This window comes from Balaenoptera borealis (assembly GCF_965194805.1).
Source record: "Balaenoptera borealis genome assembly, chromosome: 6".
NCBI classification, from domain to species: domain Eukaryota; kingdom Metazoa; phylum Chordata; class Mammalia; order Artiodactyla; family Balaenopteridae; genus Balaenoptera; species Balaenoptera borealis.
The window spans coordinates 111,647,248-111,675,090 of NC_138863.1; the positions used below are offsets into that span (position 1 = coordinate 111,647,248).

Here is a 27,843-nt window from a genome sequence, read left to right on the forward strand (position 1 = left end):
CCTGTTGGCATTTTAAGTAAACATTTCTTTTTTTTTTTTTTTTTTTTAGTGACTGCTCTAATAATTATAATATACATTCTTAACATTTACAGTCCACTTAATAGTTGCTAATTTTATATTTAAAGATTTTATATCTATGTTTATATCTGTGTTCTTTTTCATGTTCTCTTTCAGTTTGGATATCTATGGCGTATCAGTCTCTGATTTTTGAAATTGTTTAAGAGAGAGTTGTTTTTGTTTTGTTTTGTTTTTTGGCCAGGCCACACGGCTTGCAGGATCTTAGTTCCCCCAACCAGGAATCGAACCCAGGCCCCCTGCAGTGGAAGCACGGAGCCCTAACCACTTGACTGCCAGGGAATTCCCAAGAGAGAGTTTTATATTTAATGGGATAATGTTCATAGTATTCTCAAGGTTTTTAAAAAAATTAATCTCATCTTTTTGTGCCTTTTCTAACTTTTTAAAATTATTATTAGACATTTATCTATTTTTAAAATCTCTTCAGCTGACATTTTGAACTTTTGATTCTATTGATCCTCTCTATTTTTTGTATTTTAGTTCATTAATTTCTGCTCTTGTATCATTTTTCTTCTTTCTGCTTTAAGTTTTTTTTTTTTACACCATTAAATCCTCTTGTTGCCTGCAAACAGTTTGCTGTCAGTACCGTATAGTTGTTTTTCCTTTGTAGATAATCTGGCCTCTTTCCTTGGTAGCATCTAAATTGCCTCTTTATCTTTGATATTCTACTAATTCCTTATGATCTGTTTGACAGTTATTCATCTTGTTCAGTATTCAGTGTGCCTTTTGTCTAGGACCCATATCTGTTTTCAATTATGGATAATTCTCAGCAAGTCTCTCTTCAAATACTGCTTCTTTACCATTTTCTCCATTTTTTTTTTTTTTGAAACTCTAAATAGCTAAATTTGGGCCTCTAACCATTCTATTGTCTCATATTTTTCATCTTTGTCTCTAATCTGTGTATGGATGAATTCCTTGGTCCTGTCTTCTGATGTATTTAATTATTCTTCAAATATGCCTTGTCTAAAATTAACCTCATTTGTTGTATTTTTTTATTTCAGTGACTATATTTTTCACGTCTAAAGTTTCTAATTAGTTTTTATCTCATTTATGTCTATTTTTGTTCATACATTCTTTGGTGACAATTATGCCACCATTTGTGTCTTTCAGTTTTTTATTACATTGTACTACAAAATATTTTTGCCTATGTCTAATTTTGTTTTTGTCTCTTCTTGACATGTGTTCACATAGAAGGGGTTATCACATGTAAACTCATTGGACCATCTTGAGGAAGATAACTATAATATGAAAGAAGAAAATAATGCTTAAACAATGAGTAGATGCTATCTCCTAGCACAGTAGTTTTTGTACTAAGTTGTTACCAGTTGATATTTGCAGTGGCTGAGTGTAGCAGGCTCCACAGGAAGTTCTGTCTAGCTGTTGCATGGAGCACAAAGGGTTCTGCTAGAGTAGAGTCAACTTTGTAATGAGGCTTTGTCATAGACCCATCTCTTGTATTGCATGACTTCCTGCATTTCAGATTTTTTTCTTTTTCTCTTTAACTTATTTATAGTAACAGTACTTTCTGAAGTCAAACTTTGTTAACTCAAGCTGAAACATGTGTAAGACTTTTAAAAAATATTTTTCCTTTAAGTGACTGTTATATACAGTACGTTACTGTATAGATGGATCAGATAGGAATATATTTTTCAGCACAGAAGCTCCTGTAAGCTCTGGAAGGTTTGGGGTTTTTTGTTTGTTTTCATTTTTTACCAGCTTTATTGAGATATAATTGATATATCTGGAAGTATTTAGACCATTACAGTTGTCTTGCCCAAGGGTCAGCCTTCTTTTATAATTAAAATTTTAATTTTAAACTTTTTAATTAATAATTGACTTATAATACTAGATTCAGATGTACAGTATACTGACTTGATATTTTTATACATTACAAAATGATCACCAAGATAAGTCTAGTTACCGTCTGTCACCATAAAAAGTTATTATAATATTATTGACTATACCCCAATGCTGTACATTTCATCCCCATGACTTACTTTACAACTGGAAGTTTGTACCTCTTAATCTCCCTCACCTGTTTCACTCATCTCCCCACCCTCTCCCCTCTGGCAACCACCAGTTTGTTCTCTCTGAGTCTGTTTCTGTTTGTTTGTTCATTTGTTTTGCTTTTTAGATTCCACATATAAGTGAAATCATATGGTATTTGTCTTTCTCTCTTTCACTTATTTCACTTAGCGTAATATCTTCTAGGTACTCATCACAAAGGGCAAGATTTTATTCCTTTTTCTGGCTGAGTAATATTCCATTTTGTATATATACCAAATCCTCTTTATCCATTCATCTATTGATGGATGCAGGTTGCTTCCGTATCTTCCTTATTATAAATAATGCTGCAGTGAACAAAGAGGTGCATATATCTCTTCAAATTGGTGTTTTTATTTTCTTTGGAAAAATACTCAAGAGTAGAATTGCTGGATCATGTGGTAGTTCTATTTTTAATTTTTTGAGGAACCTCCGTACTTTCCATAGTGGCTATAGTAGTTTACATTCCTACCAACAGTACACAAGGGTGCCCTTTCCTCCACATCCTCGCCAACACTTGTTATTTGTTGTCTTTTTAATAGTAGTCATCTGACAGGTATGAGGTGATATCTCATTGTGGTTTCGATTTGTATTTCCCTGATGATTAGCGATGTTGAACATCTTTCCATGTGTCTGTTGGCCATCTGTATATCTTTCTTAGAAAAATGTCTATTCAGATCCTCTGCCTATTTTTTAACTGAGTTTGTTTTTTTGATATTGAGTTGTATGAGTTCTTTGCATATTTTGGACATTAACCCCTTATCAGATAAATTGTTTGCAAATATCTTCTCCCATTCAGTAGATGGCATTTCCATTTTGTTAATAGTTTCCTATTCTGTGCAACGCTTTTTAGTTTGATGTAGTCCCATTTGTTTTTCTTTCCCTTGCCTGAGGAGACATATCAAAAAAATATTGCTAAGGTCAATGTAAAAGAGCAGACTGCCTCTGTTTTCTTCTAGGAGTTATGAATTCAGGTCTTGCATTTAAGTCTTTAATCCATTTTGAGTTTATTTTTGCATATGGTGTGAGAAAGCTTGAAATCTCATCAAGCATCTTTTCCGACCACAATGCTATGAGATTAGAAATCAGTTACAGGAAAAAAAACTAAAAAACACAAATACATGGAGGCTAAGCAGTGCACTGCTAAATAACCAAGAGATCACTGAAGAAATCAAAGAGGAAATAAAAAAATACATAGAAACAAGTGACAATGAAATCATGATCACCCAAAATCTATGGGACACAGCAAAAGCAGTTCTAAGAGGGAAGTTTATAGCAATTCACTCTCACCTCAAGAAACAAGAAAAATCTCAAATAAACAATCTACACCTAAAGCAACTAGAGAAAGAAGAATAAAGAAAACCCAAAGTTAGTAGAAGGAAAGAAATCATAAATATCAGAGCAGAAATAAATGAAAAAGAAATGAAAGAAACAATAGCAAAGATCAATAAAACTAAAAGTTGGTTTTTTGAGAACATAAACAAAATTGATAAACCTTTAGCCAGACTCATCAAGAAAAAAAGGGAAAGAACTCAAATCAATACAATTAGAAATGAAAGAGGGGAAATTACAACTGACACCACAGAATTACAAAGGATGATAAGAGACTACTACAAGCAACTATATGCCAATAAAATGGACACCTGGAAGAAATGAACAAATTCTTGGAAAGGTACAACCTTCCAAGACTGAAGCAGGAAGGAAATAGAAAATGTAAACAAATCAATCACAAGTAATGAAATTGAAACTGTAATTAAAAACCTTCCAACAAACAAAAGTCCAGGACCAGATGGCTTCACAGGTGAATTCTATCAAACATTTAGCGAAGAGCAAACACCTATCCTTCTCAAACTCGTCCAAAAAATTGCAGAGGAAGGAACACTCCCAAACTCGCTCTACAAGACCACCATCACCCTGATACCAAAACCTGGCAAAGATATCACACAAAAAAGAAAATTACAGCCCAATATCACTGATGAACATAGATGCAAAAATCCTCAATAAAATACTAGCAAACAGTACCCAACAGCACATTAAAAGGATCACACACCATGATCAAGTGGGATTTACCCCAGGGATGCAAGGATTCTTCAATATATGCAAATCAATCAATGTGATACACCATATTAACAAGATGAAGAATAAACCACATGATCACCTCAATAGAGGCAGAAAAGGCTTTTGACAAAATTCAACACCCATTTATGGTTTAAAAAGTCTCCAGACAGTGGGCATAGAGGGAAACTACCTCAACATAATAAAGGCCATATACGACAAACCCACAGCAAATATCATTCTCAGTAGTGAAAAACTGAAAGCATTTCCTCTAAGATCAGGAACAAGACAAGGATGTCCACTCTCACCACTATTATTCAACATAGTTTTGGAAGTCCTAGCCACGGCAATCAGAGAAGAAAAAGAAATAAAAGGAATACAAATTGGAAAAGAAGAAGTAAAACTGTCACTGTTTGCAGATGACATGATACTATACATAGAAAATCCTAAAGATGCCACCAGAAAACTACTGGAGCTAATCAATGAATTTGGTAAACTTGCAGGATACAAAATTAATGCACAGAAATCTCTTGTATTTCTATACACTAACAACGAAAGATCAGAAAGAGAAATTAAGGAAACAATCCCAATTACCATTCCAACAAAATGAATAAAATACCTAGGAATAAACCTACCTAAGGAGGCAAAAGACCTGTACTCAGAAAACTATAAGATACTGATGAAAGAAATCAAAGATGACACAAACAGATGGAGAGATATACCATATTTTTGGATTGGAAGAATCAATATTGTGAAAATGACTATACTACCCAAAGCAATCTACAAATTCAATGCAATCCCTATCAAACTACCAATGGCATTTTTCACAGAATTAGAACAAAAAATTTCACAATTTGTATGGAAACACAAAAGACCCCAAATAGCCAAAGCAATCTTGAGAAAGAAAAATGGAGCTGGAGGAATCAGGCTCCCTGACTTCAGATTATACTACAAAGCTACAGTAATCAAGACGGTATGGTACTGGCACAAAGACAGAAATATAGATCAATGGTACAGGATAGAAAGCCCAGAGATAAACCCATTCACCTATCGTCACCTAATCTATGACAAAGGAGGCAAGAATATACAATGGAGAAAAGACAGCTTCTTCGATAAATGGTACTGGAAAAACTGGACAGCTACATGTAAAAGAATGAAATTAGAACACTCCCTAACCTCATACACAGAAATAAACTCAAAATGGATGAAAGACCTAAATGTAAGACCAGACACTATAAAACCCTTAGAGGAAAACATAGGAAGAACACTCTTTGGAATAAATCACAGCAAGTTCTTTTTTGATCCACCTCCTAGAGTAATGAAAATAAAAACAAAAATAAACAAATGGGACCTAATTAAACTTAAAAGCTTCTGCACAGCAAAGGAAACCATGAACAAGAGGAAAAGACAACCCTCAGAATGAAAGAAAATATTTGCAAATGAAGCAACTGACAAAGGATTAATCTCCAAAATGTACAAATATCTCATGTAGCTCAATATCAAAAAGCCAACCACCCAATCAAAAAATGGGCAGAAGACCTAAGTAGACATTTTTCCAAAGAAGACATACAGATGGCCAAGAGGCACATGAAAAGATGCTCAACATCACTAATTATTAGCAAATGCAAATCAAAACTACAATGAGGTATCACCTCACACTGGTCAGAGTGACCATCAACAAAAAATCTACAAACAATAAATGGTGGAGATGGTGTGGAGAAAAGGGAACCCTCTTGCACTGTTGGTGGGATTGATACAGCCACTATGGAGAACAGTATGGAGGTTCCTTAAAAAACTAAAAATAGAACTACCATATGACCCAGCAATCTCACTACTGGGCAAAGACCCTGAGAAAACCATAATTCAAAAAGACACATGTATCCCAATTTTCACTGCAGCACTATTTGCCATAGCCAGGTAATGGAAACAACCTAAATGTCCATCAACAGATGAATGGATAAAGAAGGTGTGGTACATATATACAATGGAATATTACTCAGCCGTAAAAAGGAACGAAATTGGGTCATTTGTAGAGATGTGGATGGACCTAGAGACTGTCATACAGAGTGAAGTAAGTCAGAAAGAGAAAAACAAATATCGTATATTAACACATATATGTGGAATGTAGAAAAATGGTAGAGATGAACCTATTTGCAAAGCAGAAATAGAGACAGACATAGAGAACAAACATGGACACCAAGGGGGGAAAGGGGGGTGGGATGAATTGGGAGATTGGGATTGACATATATACACTACTATGTATAAAATAGATAACTAATGAGAATCTGCTGTATAGCACAGGGAACTCTACTCAGTGCTCTGTGGTGACCTAAATAGGAAGGAAATCCAAAAAAGAAGGGATATATGTATACATATAGCTGATTCACTACATTGTACAGCAGAAACTAATACAACATTGTAAAGCAACTATACCCCAATAAAAAATAATAATAATAATAAACATTGATCTATCAGGAATTCCCTGGTGGTCCAGTGGTTAGGACTCTACTCTTCCACTGCAGGGGTCACGGGTTCAATCCTTGGTCAGGGAACTAAGATCCAGCATGCTGTGTGGTTTGGCCAATAAATAAATAGATAGATAGATAGATGTTTCGGCCAATAAATAAATAAATAGGTAGATACATAAATAAATAAATATCTAAATAAATATCTAAATAAATAAATAAATATTGATCTAGCCAATTGACTATACTGCAGGGTATTCAACCCAAAGAAAACTATATTTTCTTACTATCAAGACCACATGGATTTGCACTTAATTTTTCTCTAAAATTCCTGTTACTCTTCATTCCTGCTGTTTCTTCAACTGGATTTTTTAAACAATTTGGTGTAGCAATGTGGAGTCAAAAAATGGCCGGACAATCATTCTGAGTCTCAGATCTCCTCATCTGAACAGTGGAGTTAATGCCTACCTTGCAGAATTGTGAGGATTAAATGAGACACATAGGTAAAAGGTCTTCTACAGGTCCAAGATATAAACTGTATTCACTAAACAGGTATTGTTGTTAATGCTAAGGGCAGGCACCTGGTCTTAAGCTTTTTGTAGCCCCATATTCAGAGCTTGGTTCTTTGGGACACTAGTCCACCATCTTCTCCGTCTGCTGGCTTTCCAAATAAAATCGCTATTCCTTGCTAGAACAACTTGTCTCTCGATTTATTGGCCTGTCATGCAGTGAGCAGTGCAAGCTTGGACTCAGCTCCCAGGTCAGCCAGGAGGCTTGCTGCTCGTAGCCAGCCAGCCCTGGTTGGGGAACTTTGGGGGTAAGGTGCTAGCAGCTGCCAGGACCACTTGTCCTGAGGATCTTTCCTTCAAAATCCCCCAAAGTGACACCAGTTGCCCCAGTGTTTAGCAGTTGGAGCAAGGAATAGACCAACAGGCTCATTACAGTATGGTCTGCCTATCCAATTGAAGTAGCCTTACATCCTTTCCAACCCAGAGACCAAGTCCTCCTTAAAACCAGGAGAGAACAAGGGCCTGAACTTCAGCTGACTGCAAGAGGGACACATAATGTTACTTACCATGCACTCATCTGTCACGTTAGCTGGGCTCACAGGAAACATCCTGACCAGGCTCGCCTGTGAATGGCTGCAGGAAGGAAGAAATTAGCACATCCCCTCCAGGACTTTACCACCTCCCCTTTTAGTATAAAAGAAGCCTGAATTCTAACTCAGGGGAGATGGTTCTCTGGGACACTAGTCCACCATCTTCTCAGTCTGCTGAGAAGACTTTCCAAATAAAGTCACTATTCCTTGCCCTACTCCTGCCCCCCAAAATGACATGTGCCTGATATTAGTTATAAATTGGCTGGTTAATTTTGACAGTTCAGGGAAGAAGATGTTAATAATTAACCCAGGATAAAGAGGAGTTTTACACAGGAGTTTTACTTTTATATTCACCTCTGACAGTGTATTTTGTTCATTTAAATGTGAAAATGTATATATATATATATTTAGTTAAAACACCAAAGTGTGACCCAAAGGCCTTCTTTAAAAATAAGCCATCTATGACAGGGAGCAAGAAAATGGGGACCTTACTCCTATAACCACAAGGAAGTGATTTCTTCCAAAAACCTGGGGAAGCTTCAAGGTAGATGCCTCTCCAAGGGTTTTCAGAGAAGAGGCCAGCTTGGTTGGTATCTTGATTTCAGCCTTATGAGACCCTAAGCAGAGCATCCATCCATTCTGTAGATTTATGATCTACAGAATGGTGAGCTAACAAGTGGATGCTGTTTTAAGTCCCTAAATTTGTCATAATTTGTTATGTAATAGAAGAAAACTAATACACTAGCTGACTTGGATTCAGATCTTAGCTTTGTCCTTTCTTCAACTTGTGATTGTGGACAAGTTACTTTATCTCTTTGTTTTCCCATCTGTAAATGGAGATAATAATGCACAGCCCAGAAAGTTGGTGGGAGGACTGGATTAGCTGCACTCGTGCTGGCACCTAGAAGCTGACATCTGCTCGTGAGGAAGAATCAGAATAGCCGAAAGAGTCCCCCAAACTGGCCACCAGGTGGTGCCACCAAACAGGAGCAGCTGAGTTTTCATTCTGAACCCCAAGCTGGACTAGGAAAGGGAAGCAGTGGAGGGGACAATGGGAGTGAGGCTGGCTCTTTATACCTATGACTGTTTACAACTCAGGTGTACAGAATCAAGAGAATTACAAAGGTAAACTGCAGAGAGAAGCTATGCAATATGTGCAGTTGTAAAATGTAATGAATTACTTAAAACCTATGTCATTCCAAATGTATTTGAGGTAGTTTACACAATAAAACCATATATCAAAATAATAATAAGTGAGAAAACTGGTGAAAAGAAAAGAAAGGAAAACCGGGGATATACAAACTGTGTGGTATTAAGATCTTTTACCCATGCTAAGGATGGTTTTTGACCTTCCCAGTAATCACTGAAAACAAGGACACAAGGACAGTATACAATTCACAGAGAAATTTGCTCAGAAAAAGCAGAGACCTGGGAGAGAGTCCTCATGTGGATCCTTACAAACCAGGCACCACATCATATTGGGAAAGATTTCTTGGAAAATACACCACAGACATTTATAGTTCCTTCTTGATGTTTTTTTGTGTGTGTGTCTTTTGCATATTTTAAATTCAAATTTTAGTATTTTTCTTCATGATTTTTATGGGTTTCTTATGCGATAAGAATAGCATTTTGTCATATTTGCTGTCTATCATATTGCAACAAAAACACTGGAGTTAATATCACAAATGTATTTATTTAATTTTGTTTATATTTTGACAGGAGTTTTAAATTTTTATGTAGTCTAATATATAGATATATATTTTCTTATATATATATGTGTGTAAGGAATATGTATACATATGTACATATATATTATACAATCTCCTATTACTTTATAGCTAGAATGCATTTTTCCATCTAGAGACCAGTTACATTGCCTTTATTTTCTTCCAGTTTGTAATGGCTTAATTTTAAAAATTTCTGTTGCCTAAAGACTACTGAATTTCAAAACGCATCTGAGGTTCAGGCCAGCGTTCATAAGAACTGGAATGGGTAGTATTCCTTAAGCAAATAAAAGGAAACCTTTTCTAAGAAAAAAAATTTTAATAAAAAATAAATTTAAAAAAATTAAAACAAGCCATCTAGCTAAGAGTGGTAGCCACCAGTTTGCGAAGTCTTGCCATTTTTTTTATATACTCTCTCTTCAAATCATTGTTTGTACCTTGCTTAATTAAAATGAGCCAGACTCTTAATTGCTGCCTGGAAAGTTGGACTAGTGGCTGCCGCTGTTTTTCATGGATTAAGATGTCATTATGTCCCTAGAGCAAGTAAATGCTCTGTCTACTTTCAATGTAGTCTTTAGGGAACTCTTTTTCCAGATAACTTTTTAAAACCTTATCTCTTAAAAATGTTCAACTTCCCTGGCAATCAAATTGAAACACCAGTGAGATATCAAACTGGCAGTGATGATAAGACACGCTTATTGTTTGCACCAGGATGGAGAATTGGGAACTTTGAGGCATTGTTGGTGGAGTGTAAACTGGCCCTCAGCCTGCCTTTCCGGAAGGCAGTTCAGCCATATGTATCAAAATGTGAATGTGCACTGCCTTTGACCCTGTAAACCTTCACTCTTAGAATTTATCCTAAGAGTACAGGTACTCAAAAAAGATGTTATAAGAATATTTACTGCAGCATTGTTTATACCAGTGGGAAGAAAATTGTTATCAACCTAAATTTCCATTAATAGGTCATTAAATAATGTTTTATCCATATTCTAGAATGTTAATCAGTCATTGAAAAGCACAATACAGGCAGTCCTTGCTTTGCATAGTTGTGCAGGACCCTAAAAATGACCATACAAACCCAAACTGTGCAAAGCAATGTCAAAAATCAAAGGGGGAGAATATGATTGTTCTGTGACCTTAAAAATTTGTCAAGTGTTAAAAATTCTTTTAGTGTTAGTTACAAGTGTATAGGGAAATTAAAAAATAGTAAAATTAATATTTACTTAATTGTACATTATAATTTAAAATATTAGAAACATTAAGAATTAAAATTTTAGTCCTTTGTAAAAAAAATTTATTAAGAGTAATTTGGACAGTGTTTCCCTTCTTCTTGTTTAGTATGGAGTGGCCATCTCTCCTATGTTTTGGTGAATTGTCATACTACTTCTTAAATTCAGATAAGCTTCTGACACTTTACCCTTTGTACTTTCAATGTCATGAAATATCTCCAAGAGTTGTTTTACTGTGAAGTTTTTTGCTGTTGTCACTTCATCTGAAATATCTTCATCCTCGCCATCATAGCCACTTTCTTTGTTTATGTCAAGAAGTTCTTCTAGCTGCATATCCGGAGTTTCTCAAATGGTGGCAGTGTCAACACTCCCATGTTCTTATTTCCTCTATAAAGCCATTTATGTTTGATTCAAATTTTACTCTGTTTCTTTGCTACACTTTTATTTTTGTTGGACAATTCCCACTTTCAATTATCTATTTTTGTGAAATATTGCATGGGTTCATCAGTAGGAGACAACATAACTACCGTGCTTTGCTCTCTGTATGAACGGAATAACATGTGCAGTGATCAGTCACTGACAAACTTTGAAAGAAGTGACATGATTGGTCACAGATCATGACAAACATCTGTTATTTACGGAGTGATATGTGGACTAAAGAGCTAGTAATCATGTTTGTATTTTAAGGTAACTGAAATTTGAACCATGTTGTTAGGGGACTGGTGTGACTTAACAAGACAGCTGAAACTGAAAATCGTACTTATCAGAACCATGCAAAGCTAGGACTACATATATATGTGTATTCATTGTCATTGAAAACTCTTCTTGTGAGCTGGACATTATTTGCCCCTTCTCCTCTCTGCTGTGTGCCCAGGGAAGCCAACTTCTATGGACTACATCAACCAGGTAACCTTCTCAATGTCTTCTAATTGGGTTTGGTCATTGGAAGGCACCAACAGGAGATTAGGTGGAGGGAGAAGAGAAAGATCAGGATATTTATTTTCCTTCTCTGCTGGGCCACATTTTGGCCTTGGCTGTTCTCCTCTCCTGAAGGCTACAGCTTCCATGGAGCAGAAGGTCACAGCTTCCTCCCTTCAACCACAGCTTCTTCTCAGGTCCCACTGCTGCTCCCTCTCTTTGCCCCTTCAGGCCTAAAGGGGGTAATAGCTTCCTATGGTTGCTGGCTCTTGGGTGCTTCACTATCCCTTCCTGGTTTCCTTTAAAGCTTCCCAAACTTTTGTTTATGGCCTCTTCACAAAACTCTCTTCAAGCATACTCCTGCTGAGTGTGCCATGTTTCCCACCAGGACCCTAACCTAGACACCACGTCACACTGTTTATGGAAAACTGTATGTACATATCCAAATATATATATGCACTCCGAGAGAGGTCTGAAAGGATATAAACATAACATTGTTTTTAGCCCTTTGCCTTTTTCCTATCTGCGTTTAAAAATAAGTGGATTACATGTATTAATGGATTATTTGAGCTTCAAAATAGTTATTCATTTCTCTAATTTAGTCAAATCTTTATACAAGTTTCCAAATTAACCACTCTACTTTTTTAACATACTCAGCCAGACATATCTTTGTATGAGTGTTCTTTAAAGCTGTTCTAACAAAGAAGAGCTGATCATGCAGCAATTCATATTAAGAAATTGCCGAACAGAGACACGTTTTAGGAATTAAATGAGATTAGTTGTTGGTTTTCTTAAATACCATAACTCAGAACATGCTTTATGCCCTTACAGACTCCTGCACCTGGGCTGTGACTGGATCTAATTTGGGATAGTTAACATGTTCCAATTTGCAGGAAAACCGTAGACATGCACACATAGCTTTATTGCTGCTCTGACTGGTTATTAGCCACAGCCTCCATATATCCAACTTAATATTTCCTTCAGAACCAGACGTAATTGAATTTTCCACCTGTGAGAAGCATTAAAGTGCTAATTCCAAAGTTCTTTTGTTTTCTTATTACTGTCACTCGAATATTTATTTATTTATTTATTTATTTATTTTTAATTTATGGCTGTGTTGGGTCTTCGTTTCTGTGCGAGGGCTTTCTCTAGTTGTGGCAAGCGGGGGCCACTCTTCATCACGGTGTGCGGGCCTCTCACTATCGCAGCCTCTCTTGTTGCGGAGCACAGGCTCCAGTCGCGCAGGATCAGTAGTTGTGGCTCACGGGCTTAGCTGCTCCGCGGCATGTGGGATCTTCCCAGACCAGGGCTCGAACCCGTGTCCCTTGCATTGGCAGGCAGATTCTCAACCACTGCGCCACCAGGGAAGCCCCCACTCGAATATTTAAAAAGGCAAAGCAGGGGCTTCCCTGGTGGTGCAGTGGTTGAGAGTCTGCCTGCTAATGCAGGGAACATGGGTTCGAGCCCTGGTCTGGGAAGATCCCACATGCCGCGGAGCGGCTACGCCCGTGAGCCACAATTACTGAGCCTGCGCGTCTGGAGCCTGTGCTCCGCAGCAAGAGGGGCCGCGATAGTGAGAGGCCCGCGCACCGCGATGAAGAGTGGCCCCCGCTTGCCGCAACTGGAGAGAGCCCTCGCGCAGAAACGAGGACCCAACGCAGCCAAAAATAAATAAATAAATAAATTAATTAATTAATTAATTAATTAAAAAGGCAAAGCAGACATGCTGGGGTTAAACATATACACAAAATGGATTTTGAAAATGCTTGTGTGACTTTATCATTCGAAATGCTGAAGGTTCTGTGTGTTTGGGTCTTTTTTTAATTTTTATTTTAGGTGATGAGAAAGTAAAACATTTCTTGAATGTTTTTAAAGAAACCTATCATAGGGACTTCCCTGGTGGTCCAGTGGTTAAGAATCCGCCTGCCAGTGCAGGGGACAGAGGTTCGATCCCTGATCCGGGAAGATCCCACATGCCATGCAGCAACTAAGCCCGTGAGCCACAACTACTGAGCCCACGTGCCACAACTACTGAAGCCCACGCGCCTAGAGCCCACGCTCCACAACAAGAGAAGCCACCACAATGAGAAGCCCGCGCACCGCAACGGAGAGTAGCCTCCGCTCACCACAACTAGAGAAAAGTCCACGCGCAGCAATGAAGACCCAGTGCAGCAAAAAAAAAAAAAAAAAAAAAAAAGAGAAAGAAAGAAACCTACCATAGAAGAGCATCCTAAAAGATGATCTGTTCCCTGGAATTCCTTCCCTTTTCCCTGACAGTTTACACAGCAGTACTTGCAGAATGCACCGTGCTGGTTTTATGATTGTGGATTAAAGAGATATTTCCTCCATAACATTTTTATGTTTGCCCCACTTTTTATAAGACATTCAAAAAGTGTAATAATAACAATAATATCCTAATTTATTTTTACTTTCTAAGTCTAGTATACATGGAACTAATAACTGTTGAACAGAATACTTCACACTTCGCTCTGACCTATCTATATGGAATGCTATCAGGTTTGAGTGGTGCCTAGAACAGGAGAGGGCTCTTAAGCAGGTCCAGGCTGTGGTTCAAGTAGAACCTGCGGTTGTAATAGTATCAGTGGTGAGAAAAAGTACCATGTGGAGTTTATAGGAGGCCTGAATAGGAGAATCACAACATAGACCCGTTAGCTTTTGAAGCAAGGCTATGCCACCTTCAGCAGAGAACTATACACCATTCAGTAAAGAGCCCCTGGCTTGCTACAGGGCCCTGGTGGAGATAGAGCATGTGACTCTAGGACATCAAGTGATCATGCAGCCGGACCTTCCCATTATGTGTTCTATCAGATCCACCAAATTATAAGGGTCAAGGCAATCCATCATAAGATAGTGGTTGGTATGTCTGAGACTGGGCATGAATAGAAAAGGGCCCAAGTAAGCCAGATAGGCAGGACTCCCAGAGTCCCTTGTCATCACCACTGTTGCTTCAGTGCTTCTCCTTGCTGAAACTTATGGCCGTGTATGGGGGACAAGGAGACTTCCTTAAGACCCGCTGGCAGAGGAGGAAAGGGGCCATGTTTGGCTCATGGCTGGGCTGACTCGGCAAGTAGCTGCTGCTGCTGCACTACTACCACTCAAGGGTGGCCTTGAAAGGCTTGAAACCCGCCCAATACACTGCCTCTGGCTGTCTATTTTGTATGGAAAGAGAAGTGGTCCAATGTAAGACCATATATAACCTTTGTGGGCATCAGCGAATGGCTAGGCTGATTAGTCAGAGGCCAGGAAAAAGATTGGAAATTTGACAATAAGGAGGCTTATAGAAAAAGCATATGGATAGATCTATGGGCATAGGCACAAAATGTAAAGATCTTAGTAACACATGTTAATGCCCACCAGAGAATATCCACCACACAAGAGGCACTAGTAGACAGAATGTCTTGGCCAGTTGATTTCAGCCAGCCTCTGTTGTCAGCCATTGCAAGCCTGGCACAATAGCCTCGTGAAAGAGTAGCCAGGTGGCAGAGAGAGGCTTTGAGCCCAGCATTAATTTCCACTCACCAAGGCTGATCTAATTACTCCCACTGCTAAATGTCCTTTAGGCCAGCACAGAAATCAATGGTGAGCTACAGCATGGCACCATATCTTGAGGAAACCAACCTTTTACTTTTAGCAAGTTGAATACATTTGGACCTTTCCACCCTGGAAAGAACAGCAATTCACCTTAAGTTGACTCAATGCATACATCAGGTTATGGGTTTTCCTTTCCTGCCCACATGGCATCTAGTAGCAGCCCAGGAGCTTACCAAGTTTGATCCACCAACATGGAATCCCACACTAAAACTCAGACTAAGAGTCCCACTTTATAACAAAGCATTAGGCACTACACCATGGGATCTACTGATTGAGGAGTCTGGCTTCTGGTTAAAAATCTATGGGTGATTTTTCAGACCCAGTTACAAAAGCTTTACCTGACAGAGAAAGCTGCCCTCCCCGCACCAGAGTTGGTGCACGGTGAATGCATTGCCGTCTCTGAAGCGAGATGCAGTCAAGGACGCGGACCCCTTTGGCTGGTCATACTCCACATATTTACATCCCTAGCCCAGGCACCTTCATTCCTAAGTCTCTTTATCTGAGGCCTTGGGCAGAAGTCTTCTTTAGGCGGCTTTGCTGAGACCTCCTAATAGAAGATGGGTTGGGGAGGAAGTGGCAGGCTGGGGGGAAGGAGGGTGGACCTTGAAGATGCCTTTTCCCATTCCAACTCAGTACCCAGGACTTTTTCCCTCTGAGCCCTTCCCTCTGACCCCACCCTCCACCTCAGGATCCTAAAACTATCATAGCCTTTTGTTCAAGCCTCCCTCAACAATGAGATGACCCCCACATCTGCACGGATCCACCACTCATCATTCCATGGGGGAAAAGGAACAGAGGAGTTTGCTTTCTCTGGGTTTAGCCTCTTGCTTACACCATTGCAATAAGCACTTAAAAGTTTAGCTCTTTCATTTTTGGCTTATTTCATTAATCAGCTACTCAGACACTTGACAGTTTAGCTCTTTCCCAACTCAGCTGAGCTCCTGACACTGATCTATTACATACTGCATGCCCCCAGAAGCGTCAAGTCTTACAGAAGGATAGAGGGACCTTTTGAATGCTCGACCAAGGTGCCAGTGTGGAGATATTGTACAAGGAAGGGGTACCACTTCCAGCACATGTTATACACCTTAAATCAACAACCACTGCAAGATGCACGGTGCCCATTAGGTAGAATACAAGGGTCCGGGATACAAGAGGTGTAAGCAGTGGCCCTGCTCACCATCTCTTCCAGTGGTCCACCTGGGAAATTCATGCTCTCTTCCCCACAGAATGAGACTGTGTGGATCTAGAGGTCCTGGATTCCAGAGAGTTAGCACTTCCACCAGGAGACACAATAGAGCCCCATAAACTAGAAACTGTAACTGCTGTTTTGCCATTTCAGGTTCCTCATGCCAGAAAGCAGGAGACAAGGAAGAGACACAATAGTGGCAGGATTATTTGATCTGATTGGCAGCAAGAAGAAGGGCAGCTGGGACAGAAGAAAATGTTTGACATCAGATAATCCAGTAGGGCTTCTCCTCATACATCTGCTAACCAGTTTTAGCCATGACCTGAGAAAGGTATGGTGACCAAAAGCTTAGGCCCCTCAAGTACAAAGTTCTCTGTCACCGCACCAGGTAAGCCACCTACAGCAAAGGCGCTGGCTGAGAGAGAGGGGAATCAAGAATGAGTGGTAGAGGAGGAGTCATAATGAGTATCAGTTGTAGCCTCAAGATCAGCTTCAGCTGCAAGGGCTGTCTTTCATCCTACTAACCTTCCTCTTGTAAGTTTCTCCAGGAAAAGAGCCAACCAGGATCCTGGAGATGCTGTTCCCAGATGCAGAGTTACTTACCATACGAAGCAAGTGGATCTGAGAGGTGCGAGCGTGGGCTGTAGGGGATGCTGTGATGTGCCACCCAGACACCCTCTTCAGGACCTCATTCACCACCAGCCACAGGAGTGCTGGCTGTTGAAAACTCACAGCCATATCCCTTTCTAGGAATTGCCCTTGACCGAAGGAAGGTGCTCCACCTAAAGTTACACTTTGTCCCCAAGGGCAGCCTGCATCCAATGACTGCTTGATGCTGGGGTCAAAGGCCCAGTCCCCTGCCTCGATATGGGACAACTCTGAGGGGCCATCTGACCTCCAGGGCTATCTGTGGGATCAGCTGAGGTCTCTGTTGCAACTGCATCGTAGTTCAATTTCTCCCTCTACCCGGTTGTGCTTTCCCTAACTCCACTAGGTATTGATCCCAAGAGCACTCCCCCATAAATCTCCTGCACAGAAATCTCTGTCTCAGAATCCATTTCTGAGGACTAAGACAACGAGGAAGATGTAGTCTCAGAGTTTCACCCTCTGTGTGAAATGCAACAGGAGAGCATACCCTTGTATAAGCCACAATGGAACAATCAAAGAAATCCAGATTTAGTGCAATCCATTGAACTGTATTTATTGAAAGCTGGTGAGGTGCCCCAGGAAATCGTTAGAATACATGTAAAAACTAAATGTGGTCTCATTTTTTCTTTTTAAATTGGCAAGGAGGGAAAAAATGGCAATAGTACTACCACTATGCTGGAGAGAGTGTATCATTTTTCTGGAGGACAGCTTGAAAACACATATCAAGAGTATTAAAATGCTTTCCCCTTTGACTCATTAATTCCTCAAAAACATTATCTAAAGATTTAAATTAAATTTGTAAAAATATACTACATGGGTGGACTTTAATCTAGATAGCCATTAAAATAATACTGAAATATATTGGGTTGGCCAAAAAGTGCCTTCGGTTTTTAAGTAAAAATAAAAGACACATTTTTCATTTTCACCAAGAACTTTATTGAACAGCGTATTCACCCTTTTGTTCCACTACCTTCTGCCATTTTTCAGGCAACTTCATAATTCCATCTTCCCAAAACTTTTTATCTTTTTGAGCAAAGAACTGTTCCAGGTGCCTTTTACAGTCTTCTACAGAATTGAAATTTTTTCCATTAATAGAGTTTTGTAAAGACCTAAATAAATGGAAATCTGAAGGTGCAATGTCTGGTGAATACGGTGGATGAATCAGAATTTCCCAGCTAAGCTGTAACAGTTTTTGCCTGGTCATCAAAGAAACGTGCGGTCTTGCATTATCCTGATGGAAGATTATGCGTCTTCTGTTAACTAATTCTGGATGTTTTTAGTCGAGTGCTGCTTTCAGTTGGTCTAACTGGGAGCAGAACTTGTTGGAATTAATCGTTTGGTTTTCCAGAAGGAGCTCATAATAGAGGACTCCCTTCCAATCCCATCATATACACAACATCACCTTCTTTGGATGAAGACCGGCCTTTGGTGTGGTTGGTGGTGGTTCATTTCACTTGCCCCACGATCTCTTCCGTTCCACATTGTTGTACAGTATCCACTTTTCATAGCCTGTCACAATTTATTTTAAAAACGGAACATTTTCATTACATTTAAGTAGAGAATCGCATGCAGAAATACAGTCAAGAAGGTTTTTTTCGCTTAACTTGAATGGAACCCAAACATCAAAGCGATTCACATAACCAAGCTGGTGCAAATGATTTTCAACACTTGATTTGCATATTCTGAGTATGTCAGCTATCTTCCGAGTGGTATAACATTGATTGTTCTCAATTAATGTCTCGATTTGAGTGCTATCAACTTCAACCGGTCTACCCGACCGTGGCACATCGTCCAGCGAGAAATCTCCAGCAAGAAACTTCGCAAACCACTTTTGACATGTTCGATCAGTCACAACACCTTCTCCATATACTGTACAAACCTTTTTTTTGTGTTTCAGTTGCGTATTTACCTTTCTTGAAATAATAAAGCATAATATGCCAAAAATGTTGCTTTTTTTCTTCCATCTTCAATATTAAAATGGCTACACAAAAATTCACCAATTGTGAGGACTTCTCTGGTAGTGCAGTGGTTAAGAATCCGCCTGCCAATGCAGGGGACACGGGTTTGAGCCCTGGTCCAGGAAGATCCCACATGCCGCGGAGCAACTAAGCCCATGCACCACAACTACTGAGCCTGTGCTCTAGAGCCCGTGCTCCGCAACAAGAGAAGCCACCACAATGAGAAGCCCGCGTACTGAAATGAAGAGTAGCCCCCGCTCGCTGCAACTAGAGAAAGCCCGTGCGTAGCAACGAAGACCCAGCGTAGCCAAAAAAAAAAAAAAATTCACCAATTCTGATAAGTCTTTTTTTAAATGCACGCTGATATGACAGCTGTCACATACAATCTAACAAAATTGTTTCGAATGACGTTAAAGACACCTAAGTGCTACTAGAGCCATCTCACGGAAAAAAATGAACGAAACTTTTGGCCCACCCAATATTTATCAAAATATTAACCAATAATATTTCTGTGTGATACAATTTGGGGTGGTTTTTATTATCTTTTCATTTATCTGTATCCCTCTGCCTTTATGTATCTGTATCCTTCTGAATATGTATTACTTGCAATTGTTAAAATTATAATTTACTATAAAATAAGGAATGAAAGATTTTTTTTGCCTCCCCATAGGTTATCTCAATTTACAGAAAATATCCTAATTAGAATCCTCCATTTCAACTTTCTACTTTCATATCACTTTATATTTTATGTATTTTGGTATACTTGCGTTTTTCTGCAATTTGTAGTTGTATTCATATCCTGCCTCCATCATTAGGTAAGTTTCTAAGAGCCCTATCTACAGAAATGTCTGCCCATTGAAGGATACCCCAACACACTGATGACTGAAGGACAGGATTCATACACTGAGCTGTAGCACAGAAAGAACCAGTAGCAGCACGAAGCACTACAGCCCTTTGTTCCTGTTAATTAATAATATAACAACAACAAAACCCACACATGCCACACACTCTCAGATATTCTAGTTGAAGCCATGCTAGGAATCACACTAGCTGTCCTTATTGCCTCCCACATAACTGTGCAATGCAATGCTTTCTAAACATCGCTATCAGTCATACAGTCCTCTATAACCGCTGAAAGGAGCACGGGCTCTTTTTGGTTTTGTGTTTCTTTTTTGTTTTGTTTCATTTAATTATTCACAATAACCTGGTGGACTTGCATTCAGATCAGAAAAATGTTTCATTTGGTTGCATCTGAGCTGCTTTTAAGTGCCTCTTTTTCTGAGCTGCCTGTCAACCCACCAGTCTTATAGGCCCAGGATGAGTCTCTGGGGCTGATAAAAGATGGATGATTAGCCCCTGATGCCGGCACAGCCTGCCACAACTGCACGTGAAAAGTGCGAATCTCTTTTTGTCTTGAAGAATGGGTTGTAAAATTTCCTTTTTTCAATTTCAAGCCAAGAAGATGGGTTTTATCTCTTTATAAAACACTGGGTAATTATTGGGCTAACTGTAACAGAAACAGTTTACCTGTTTGAGGCTCAATAGCAAGAAGGAATGAATTCTATCCAAGTCTTCAGTGTGCTCCACTTCAGCCTGGCCCCCTAGAATGTAAGCTACACAACAGACAGGCACTGCAGTATCAGTAGTACCTTAGTATTGATGCATAGTAGGTACTCATTAAATATTTGTTGCATGATTGAATAAATGAATGAATGGAGCAAAGTTCTGGATTGCTGAGACTTTGGGGTACCAGGTAGCTTCTATTACCCAAATAATCATTTCTCACTGACAGACCGCAACCTGTAATTCTAAGCTCAGAATTTAACCATTTGGCTTAAGGTTCTTATTTCACTTAAAATGAAAATGCCCTGTGCATTGGTAAGAGAATAAATTGGTACAACCTTATTGAAAACCAATTTCGCAGTTTAGGCAAATCGAAAATATTCATTCACTTTCACCTAGGACCAGCCCTTCCAGAAATTTATCCTCCAGAAATACACACATACAAAGAGGTTTATTGCACTGTTGTTTCTAATGGTGGGCAAGGGGAAGAAGGGAGGGGGAAAAACCCTATCCTAACCTACATACCCATATGTAGGGGATTGGTTAGGGGAAAGCAATTTAACCACTGATTCTCCTCTCCCATTGATCAAAGATTCTCTGTGACCTTGCCTCCCTCTCTCCTCCAGGGTGCTTCTAAGACACATGAGCCAGTTCCTCTGTGGTGACAATAGGGAAACCTGAGAGACACAGAGGGCAGCAGATACCATCAAGTGGCTCAGAGCCCTCATGGAACTGGAACAAGAGACAGGTGAGGACCTGAAGGGGTACATAAGAGCATCTGATATAGTGGCTGTATGTTTTTTTACAGGAATGCTTGTCTTTTAGAGATTCATACTGGACTATTTACAAAAGAAATTATACAACGTCAGAAATTTCCCAAATTACTTAGTGTCAGGAGAAGATGGTGGGGTTATAGATCCAATAAGATTGAACTAGGTGATGGATACATAGGGGTGCATAATTCTATTCTACTTTTTAATATATTTGAAATTTTCTATAATAAAAATTTCTCTTAAGAAAATGTGCCCTTTGGTTTCTTAGAGATGTTAACTCTTCCCAAGTTCCCAGTTTTAATCAGTAAATAAAAATGTTTGATATCAAGCTAAAAGATAACAGCCTGAAAAGAAAACCAACCTAATCACGCAGAAAACTACGTGTGCCAACTGGGAGATGGAATGTTTCCAGAGTTCAGAGAAAGGAGAGAGAACTGTAGGCTGGGAGGCCAGAAAGTCTCACGGCGGAGATGGGACAGTAAGGAGACAGGTCTAATCATAATGGACACATATCCCATGTTGCCAAGGGGTCTCTGGGTCCCTGCAAATGGGAATGCCAGCCACATCAGCCCTACTTGGGTCCTCATAGCACAGTCCTTAGGGAAATGCATTCCTGGAACACTGGCATTTGCTCTTGGATCTCCTCAATAACTCTGAAGTTAAGACATGCCTTGGGCCAAAGTTTCTCCCAGGCACATGTCATACCATTCTTGGTCTTTCCTCCCAAGTGGCAGTGATGTTTATGAAGCCCTTCATAACATCCATCTTCCACCCATCTCCAGCTGGTAGTCCTAATACGGTGAGTTGCAGAGCACACTCACTTCGGCAGATGGCGATGTGCAGTTCTGCGGTGTGGTGGGCTAACCAACCTTTACTGGTACAGAGTACACAGTACAGTGGGCTACAGTGGTTCTCTTTGGCTGAGCACTCATAAGAGCACTCAAAGGAAGGATACACACACCACACACGCACACACACACACACACACACAAAGCACACACATATGTTATACCGTAGTGTATTTATGTCATCCTGTATATATATATATATATATATATATATATATATTTTTTTTTTTTTTTGGTCTGGCCACACCACGTGGCATGCAGGATCTTAGTTCCCCAACTAGGGATCGAACCCGTGCCCCCTGCAGTGCAAGCACGGAATCTTAACCACTGGACCACCAGGGAATTCCCCTACAAATATATTTTCATGGAAAATATTTCAGAGATAAATAGCGTTATAATGAATCAGTACTGAGGAGGGCTAAATAGAATATGAGTATGATATCTAATATGTGCCAGGCATATTTGCACATATTATGAAGCACTTTATACATGTTATCTCTTTTAATCCTTACAATGACAGCCCTATTAGCAGGTTCTATTATTACCCCTCAGCTAAAAACTCATTATACATATTAACTTATTTACTCTTTATAACGATAGTGCTGTTAACAGGTTCTATTATTGTCCCACAGATAAAAAACCGATTGCACAGAGAGGTTAAGTAACTTACCCAAGATCACTTAAGTAGTGGAGCCAGGACTCAAATCCAGAGCCCATGTGCTTAACTGTGGAAGCTATGCCAATTACTCGGCATACAAAACGTCCTTCCAGGTACAACTGGATTCTGGTGCAAGGTTCTGAGTGAGTACTCCTTTATTGTACACACTTTTGTAGAGCAAAAGACTTCCCCGTATTTGCCTTTTGGGGAGGACAAGTAGGATTAGCTAAGGCCAATTTTCTTGGAGAAGGGCTATATGCAGGAAAACTGCTAGCCCATCTAGTAACTGTGTAATCTGGAACAAAGCTCTCTACCAGGGCCATTGGCTGGGCTGGTTGAGTTTGACTGGGTTTCTGCAGCCTTGCTACCATAGGTGGTAACCCTGGCCGTACAAGCGCAAGAGGGTGTAACAGGAGGCCTCTGTGGAGTGAGATAACCCCTTCCATCGCAAATGTTGGGGGCCACGTAGTCTCCCCTCTTCTCCTCACTTGCCAGAGGGAGAGAGTAACTGCTGACTGGCTCTCTCTCCCTGCACCTTTGCTCCAACAGCCAACTGTTTCAAAAGCACCAAAGCTTGTGTCAAGGGCCTCTCAACCCAGACAGAGCAGAGCACATCCCTTACAATCCACTCTGTCTTTGTAGCCCAACTTAGTAAGGAGTGGTCGCCACTCACTCTGCTTCCTCTGCTCTCTTCACTCCCCTGCAATCTAACTTCCACCCCTCCACATCACTGAAACTCCTTCCGCCATGTTTAGTCTCTGTCCTTGACCACTCTGCAGCCTTCACCACTGACAATGACTAGTTCCAGAGTCTTCTCTTTTGGCTTTTCAGATTCTCCTCCTATTTCTTTGGCTGTTCTTTCCCAGTCTCTCCCATGGCATTTTCCTCTTCAACCTCCTTTTTTTTTTTTTTTTTGGCCATGGCCTGCGGTATGTGGGATCCTAGTTCCCTGACCACGGATTGAACCCAGGCCACCTGCATTGGAAGTGCGAAGTCTTAACCACTGGACCACCAGGGAAGTCCTAGGATGCCCCTCAGCCTCCTTTTAAATGCTGATATTCCCCAGGGTCTCATGCTTGGACCTACCTTCTTCTCTTTCTTCAGATGCTCTCTGGGTGATCACATCTATTCCTAAGGCTTCCCTACCATCTCTTCTGAGGATTCCTCACTCTGTTTCTGCTGTCCAAATCTTTCCTAAACTTGAGAAGAAAAAAAAAGTTAATTTCAACAAACCTTTGCTTATACAATTTTTTAAAATAAACTGCTTTCATTTTATAATGTTCTTTAGATACATGTTGGCCAAAACCTCAGAGCTCAAGATTTAGGTCATTCAATGTCCAGAAATATCCACCCCATAACACTTAGCGAAGCCTGTCCTCATTGTAAATGAATCAGCTAAATCACACTTACTGTTCTGTTAGAAAAAATCCAACTTCGTTTTTCAATTCAAACAAAAATGTTAATATTGTTTCAAGAAATAGTCTTAAAAACCACTGGGAGAGAAAATCCAGAAGACATTTTGTAAAATTAATGATTAAAAGCAGTCAAATTGATATTAAAACAATACCACTATAATTAAATTACCCATTTTCATAATAGCTATAAAAACAAGAATAAATTTATATGCCGTTCCTCTTTTCTTGAAGTATAATCATGTAATGTAAGTATAGTCAAAATGATGTTATAATAAATTGAGAAATATAATGAAAGTTTTAAATATTTTTGCAGTAACTCTGTGTGTGTGTGTAATTATGGCATTCACCTTTGGAAAAAATTAAATAAGTATTATATAAAAACAGGTAAAAACTGCCATCATTACCACTGCCCTCTCTACTACTTTTGCTACACATCATGACCAAACTTCTCATATGTAAATAACTAAAGTGGAAGGCAAATGACTAAAAAGGCATTTAATCATGTACTGCTAAAAATGAATTGATCAGCAGCTAACATCTAATTCTCTTGTTTTGTTAATAAGAGGTAATATATATTACATATTTTATAAGAAGAGGATTGACTTTATTTGGAAGAAAATATTTCATAATCTGATGTGATAAATATATTATTGAATATTGTACACCACCTAAACCATGTAAAAATTTAATCTGCTGGTTTTATTCAAAATATATTGAAGTGTTGGTAATCCAGGAAAATATTACAATTAGCTTTAAAAGAATCAGCATCATCAACCTGTACTGCTACAGCCCAGCCAAAGATATGTCTCAGGAAAAAGAGCCCTTATCTTTTAGAGATGCCTTCTGACATATCTACAGATGAAATGATATGATATCTAGGATGTGCTTCAAAATCATAAGGGAGTGAAGAGAACTGTACTTTACCTCTATGGTCTTCCTCCCAAACCCCCTAACTACAGTCTAAACATGAGAAAAAATATCAGACAAATCCCAACTGAGCAATATTTTGCAAAATACCTGAGCTGTATACCTGAAAACTATCAATGTCATCAAAACCAATAAAATTCTGAGAAACTGCAGACCAGAGGAGACTAAAGAGATAGGACAACTCAATGTAACATGGTATCCTGGGTGGGATCCTGGAAGAGAAAAGGGACATTAGGGGAAAACTACTGAAATCGAAATAAAGTATGGAGTTTAGTTAATAATACTGTACTGAAGTTCCTTCTTTAATTGTGACAAATGTACTGTGGTAACGTAAGATGCTAACAATAGGGAAAAATGGGCATAGAGTATATGACAACTCTATCCTACCTTTTGCAAGACATTTTAAAAGACGATTCTAAAATAAAAAGTTTAAGATAATCATTATGGAGAGGGAAAAGCAGATGGGGTGTGTGGTTGGGACAGGACTGGCCACATTTTAGTGCTTATCGGGGTTACATAATGAAAGTTCATTATACTATTCTGTCTACATTTACGTGTTTGAAATTCTCTATTATAAGGTTAAAAAATACATACATTGTGTTGGGGGTTCCTCAAAGCCATCCTCAGGTTCAATGATTTGCTAGGAGGACTCCAGGACTCAGCATATAATCATACTCATGGTTATGATTTATTACAGTGAAAGGATAGAAAGTAAAATCAGCAAAGGGAAAAGGCACAGGAGGCAAAATCCAGAGGAGACCAAGCACAAGCTTCCTAGAGTCCTTCCCCTCTGGAGTCATACAGAATGCACTTAATTCCTTCCCAGCATTAAACTGTAATAACACACACGTGTCTACCAGGGAAGCTCATTAGAGAAGCCTGTGTTGTCACTGGGGGCTGGTCACATAAGCACTGTCTACTGAGCACATGTCAAGATTCCAGACTCTCAGAAGATATTCAGTATCAACCACGTTGTTTGTAAAAACATTTCAGGCACAGTGAGCCATCCTTACCATTTAGGGAAAGTGTAATATCAGTGTAGGGAACTGTTTACCAGTCAAGTTCCCAAATGCCAGCCAAAGGCCAACCTTGCAAGCAGGCTTTTCTAAGGATAGCAGTCTCAGGCTTACACACACACAGAGGCATACTACTCTCTGGGATACAGCTCAGATATGTTTCATACCTCACATCCTCCTCTTCTATGGAAGGTACCTCCACTACCCTCACTAGGAGACCTCATCTCCTATTCTGGTCCAGAGGTGCATGTCTGAAGGGGGAAGGGAGGGCCTGTGAGGTGTAGACAGCCGAGAAGAGCAAGTTCCAAGTTTCTCAGTGGGCACAGCCGTAAATTAGCCTGGAACTCTGCACTCCTGTTCTTTGCTTTCTTCCTTCTGTACACGGTGCTTTAGTTCTGGGAAATCTACCTTGAGGATAGAAGAGAAAGAGAAGGGGGAAAAAGAAAAATGGGAAAGAAAAGAAGGAGGCCTTTTGAGAGAATGAGACAGAATCTGGTCAGCAAACTGCTCCTAGATAGCTCCTGGATCCATTCTTGTGCCAGTGCAGAAGGGCTGTGAATATCATCAAACAGGTGAGTTTGAGGTTCCTAAAGTATATACAAGTGGTGATGTCCTGTAGGCAGGCAGATCTGGAGCTGGTGAAGGACTGAGGGGTACAGGCCTGCAAGGGTTCCCATCCCCTTCAAATGAGGCAATACACACACTAATACACTACAGCACACAAGCAATGAGTTTTTGGTTAAACCTTGTAAATATTTTGTGAATAGTGTCTTTCTCTATGTGTGTGTGTTAAAAGAATTACTGTAGCTTCTGTCATCCTGTTCGGCATTTAAAAAAAAATTTTTTTTTTTTAATGTGCTTGGAAGACTCAAAAAATGGAACTGATCCAGGCTTCTTGTAATTTCTTGGAGCCCCAGGAAACAGAACTGGTTGGTGATACAGATTCAGAAGTCATCAGCACCAAGGCCTTGGTGAATTGAAAACAAGTGAGTGAAGGGGATCGCCCAAGAGAGCTCCTTTATGGGAAAAGAGGGCTCTGGGACCAGAACATTTAAGGGACTCCCTAAAGAGGCGCCTACAAAGGAGGCTAACCAGGAATGACCAAAGAGATAGGAGAAAAATCAAGTGAAACGAAGCCGGGAAAATATGGCCAAAGAGAGGGGAAGTCAAGAGGACGCAAGCCAAGAGTGCGTTTGAGAGAGGAAGTAATCAACAGCGTCAAATATTCGCTGATTTTTCCCGGTCAGCACCAACCATAATAATTCTGCCAACTCCCCTCTCTCCCTTCCCCCTAGTACTGTTACTACGTCACTTTTGACTCTTACAGGGTTTCAGCCGGTGGTTTACAGTTTATGTCCTCCAATTACATGGTTCAAGCAGGAGGTCGGAATCTTACTCACTTTCCTCTTCCATAAGGCATTACGCCTCTTGCTCAATTAATATAAGTGAAACGATTTGAAGAATATTAGAAAAACCACCCCCGGGCAAAGATCTTCTCTTTTAACTCGCTCCAGCAGCAAAATTCCCCCGGACACGACCAACTGCGCAGGCGCAGAGGCCGATTACCCGGCTTTCTCGGGTCTTTGCATTTGGCGCGAAATCTCCGCTCCGTGGGCGGGGCTGAGGGA

General features: G+C 39.7%; 1 long non-coding RNA gene across 2 annotated transcripts; it reads right to left on the minus strand.

Annotated features, from left to right (window-relative positions):
* LOC309631471 lies at positions 1 to 27,806 on the minus strand. Of its 2 annotated transcripts, none has more exons than XR_014246286.1 (2): positions 23,944 to 27,806; positions 1 to 7,780 (listed from the first exon to the last, which is right to left on the minus strand). It is a non-coding gene; the product is annotated as an uncharacterized lncRNA (long non-coding RNA). The 2 variants fall into 2 exon arrangements; XR_014246287.1 differs by lacking the exon at positions 1 to 7,780 and adding an exon at positions 17,970 to 18,566.
* Between the last annotated feature and the right edge of the window lie 37 nt (positions 27,807 to 27,843).